Consider the following 4572-nt stretch of genomic DNA (forward strand, 5'->3'; position numbering starts at 1 on the left):
GGACCCCTTGTTCAGAGAAACAGCGGTACAACGCTACATTCGGCCGAGGACGCCAGCCTGTACGGTAGCCATCTGTGGCAAATACAAAATGACACCAAGACAGAAGGTTTGTGAATAAACACAACAAACCCCCTACTAGGATGCCAGACTTTATTTTAAAAATGCACACTTTACATAAAATGATTAAGGCATCCCACCATTTGAGTAATTTTACAGTCCAAAACCCACCTGCAGCCATCGCCAAGATGACCAAAAACCTGGCTGAGGTCATTAAACCAGCAACCCCCAGCCCAAACACTATTACACTAATTACGGGGAATGCTAAACAATCGGTGCACACAACATTACTCATTCTTAAGAATCAAGACAGTTTAAATGATACCCTCCAAATTATTACACCACTCTTAGGCTCAAATTGGGAGCAGAATTACAACATTGCAGTGGCCTGGTGCATGGCTGCTGCAGTGGATCAGAGCAGGTTTGACCTACAGCAGTACAACAGGAGATTAAAACAGGCAGTTTACTATGAACATGAACTAGTAACTTTCCTTTCACTTTGGTCCCCCTCCTCTCTAAAATGGACACCCATACCTCGATACGGCACCTCAACCATCATTTTCACTCCAATGTTTTTGCCATGCATGGGACGACCCCGGGTTTAGGGAAACAGAGCTACCACCACACTACCAAACCATCTGTCACTGATTGATGGAAATGCAAGATATTGGGCACAAAACACCATGATTATCCTACGCAACCACTATCTAGACAGGATAGAGACTGATAAACAGATTCTAATCAACTGTGTAGACCTTGACAGCCACAGCCTACCACAGAACAGGGGGTTGCCACAGGCCACAGCTCTGCTAAATCCTGCACCAGAGAGGGACAAATAACGGTGACAGCAGAAATACATCACCCACCTAGAGCACAGGCACTGTAAACGGAGCCAGCCCCAATCCGCCAAGTCTCCACAGCCGGAAAACAAATGGGAAGGGTCTCCTAATCCACGGCTGGCCATGGAGGACAACCAGACTCTGCCTCTCTCTCCTTTTTTTTCCTGTTGTCTTCCCCTCCTCATTCTCCAACACTCACTGCCCCCCCATTCTTTTTATTTCACAGGCACCCAGGGAACAGTAAGCTGCTTGCAGGCCCAGACCCCCCCCAAAAAAAACGTTGAACAAACAATTGTTCCAACGTATGGTTAGAATGGCAAAAGCTGTCTTCCTTATTAAACAGGTACATCACTGAAAACCAAAACTTCATTCCAGAGCGGACCAGAACTAACTTCACCATAGAGAGAGACCATGTTCAATGGAACCACCCCACAGCAAGACACATGCTGGAGCACTGGGTGGAGGCGTTTAAAATAAATATCCCTGTGATTTCTATCCCACAGACAGGGTATAAGAATGGTATTAATTTGTGTAAAGATTTAAGACTAACAGCAGCACAATATTCTGTTCTAAATAGGGGTTTAAATTTTACTCCATCTGTCTGCATTGATAACAGAAATGCAGAGAACCAAATTCAATTCAATTCAATTTTATTTATAGTATCAATTCACAACAAGCGTTATCTCAAGACACTTTACAGATAGAGTAGGTCTAGACCACACTCCAGAATTTACAAGGACCCAACAGTTCTAGTAGTTTCCTCCAGAGCAGGCAACAGTGTGACAGTGGCGAGGAAAAACTTTATTTTAGGCAGAAACCTCGGTCAGACCCAGGCTCTTGGTAGGCGGTGTCTGACGACCTGTTGGGATTAGAATGAAGAGTGGCAGTAACAGTCACAACAAATAATTAAAAATAAAATAAATAGTAGTTTGTTTGTAGTAGTTCTTTGTAGCATATTAGGGCACTGTGCAGCGTTACAAGGCACAGCACGACGTAGCAGGGCACCACAGAGTGTAGCAGGATGTAACATGGCATCGCAGGACGTGTAGCGGGACCATGGTGACAGCTGCTACCAAGATTTTGGCACCTCCCTGATCCACGGAAACATGCTGGGTGAAAAAGAAAATAAGGACTCCGGGGAATGACTCCCCGGAGCTAGGTTAGTAACAGGCATTTCTGGGACATGGATCCATACAAATGGAAAGATAGAAAGATAGAGAAGAGATGAACTCGGTGTGTCAAAGGAAGTCCCCCAGCAGTCTACAACTATTACAGCATAACTAAGAGAGACAGGGTAAAGAGAGGAGCCTGGCCAGGCTAGAACTCTCCCCAACCGGATCCCATCCCTCTGTCTAGAGGAGATGGGCAGAAAGAGAGAGAGGGATCCATCCCTCAGAAGAAAACCTTTTCTATGTCCCCACCACAAAAATCAATTTTTGAAGTTTGCAAATTAACATATAGACAAGCCTGATACATTGTGGGAGTTCTGTGGACTGATGAGGTTAAAATAGAACCTTTTGGCCGGAATGAGCAAAGGTGCATTTGAAGAAGAAAGGAAGGGCACAGAATTTAATGAAAGGAACATCTGTCCAACAGTTAAGCATGGGGGAGGGAGATCAATCATGCTTTGGGGTTGTATTGCAGCCAGTGGCACAGGGAACATTTCACGAGTAGAAGGATAAACGGATTCAATAAAATTTCAGCAAATTTTGGACGCTAACTGGATGCCATCTGTGAAAAATCTGAAGTTAAAGAAAGGATGGCTTCTACAAATGGATAATGATCCTAAACACACCTCAAAATCAACAGTGGATTCCATCAAGAGGCGTAAACTGAAGGTTTTGCCATGACCTTCAAAATCTCCTGACCTCAACATAATTGAAAATCTATGGATAGACCTCAAAAGAGATGTGTGTGACAGACAGCCCAGAAATCTCATAGAACTGGAAGACTTTTGGAAGGAAGAATGGGAATACCTCAACCAAGAATTATAAGACTCTTGGCTGGCTACAAGAAGCGTTTCCAAGCTGTGGTACTTGCCAAAGGGGGGTACAAGGTATTAACTCTGCAGGGTGCCCAACGTTTGTGGATGCCATTTTTTTGTTTACTGTTATTTTGAAAGTGTAAATGAGGGTGCAGTTGTTTATCTGGAATTAACCTTATTTGACCCAGAATTACGCAGCTGCATGTCATCTGGTTTAAATCCTCCCACTTACATTGACTCAGGCAGGTTAGAGAGAGAGAAACAGGTACGAGAGAGACAGATTAGATAGCAAAAGTCGACTTAGAAACTGATACATGTTGAAAATAAAACTTGTTTTTCTTAAATATCTGATCCTTCTGCTATTACTAAGCACACTTTTGTCTGTTTATAACATTATGTCTTTTAATGTGAATAAAATAATTAATCATTTCTATTCTATATTGGTATATAATTTACGGTGATGTAAGGTGCTTGAAAAAGCTTTAAAATGTACCTTGAAAGTGCTTGGAAATTGCTTGAATTTGACGTTGGATAAGGTATTAGAACCTGTAGTTACCTAGTCAAATGTTATTCTTAGGCTAACTATCTGTAAGTTAAGCTAACACATGTGTTAAGATTCTGAGAGCAACACCGAGATATGCACCTCTGAGAGTTCACATGATGATGGGGATGACCAAGATGTAGCACCCCTGAAGAAAACTGACAGTGTATTCGTGAGTTTGTATAAGTATAACTAGCTGGACACTAGGGGTAAACAATTTTGGTAAATAACGTAATTGCGATTTCTAAAACAAATATTGCAATTATGGCAATTTTTTTTTAAAGCTCTTTTTCTGCTGATTTAACAACAACAAAAACAAGTCATTATATAGTATGACTAACACAATATTTGACGGATCAGAAGGCTCTATAAGCTGCATTGAAAGCAGTGGTGATGAATATTTTAGGTCAAACTCAATACGTGGAAGCAGTTCAGAGGGATCTGACCTAACAAGCAAGGTTACATCGGTAAAACAAAAGGAGTCACAAAGGACCTACAAAATAGACATGGGCCAGTAATTTTTCGTAGAGGAGAGATCAGAAACTTGTCAAAGTTAAGCTAAAAAATGTAAGTCGGACATGTCATTAGTTTAGTGACAAGATCCTACAGTCTATGCATTCTGCTGATTGCTCACATCTGTTTCTACTTTTATCATCATAAAAGCTCAGTTTTTGGGGTTGGCAGTGTACTAAAAATTAAGTTCTGGGTTCTTTACCCTGCTGGTAGTGAACATCAGCACACAGCAGCTTTTAGACATGTTTCTGTTGCTTGTCTCTATGACGCCCACTCTATCTCCAAGCCTTCGGTGCCCTGAGTTCCTTGTTTATCCATTTACAAAAAGTCATCCAGATGCTGGCAGCAGTACGGGCGCTAGCAGCGTGGAGAGAGGTCAATGCCAAACTCATGGTGTAAGCACAACTGTAGTGTGATAAAATGGGAAATCAAGCAACAACTTTTTAAAACTTACACACTAAAAAAAATAACAGCCAATATTATGGCAAATGATTTATTTATCTGATTCATTACTCATTTTATTGCTATAGTTTGTAGCTGACATTACCAGCTGACTTCTCTACACTGTGTGCACAATTATTAGGCAAGTGAGTATTTTTGACCTTATCTTCATTTTTGTGCATATTTTCCAATTCCAA

This window comes from Etheostoma cragini, chromosome 11 (genome assembly GCF_013103735.1).
Source record: "Etheostoma cragini isolate CJK2018 chromosome 11, CSU_Ecrag_1.0, whole genome shotgun sequence".
NCBI lineage: Eukaryota > Metazoa > Chordata > Actinopteri > Perciformes > Percidae > Etheostoma > Etheostoma cragini.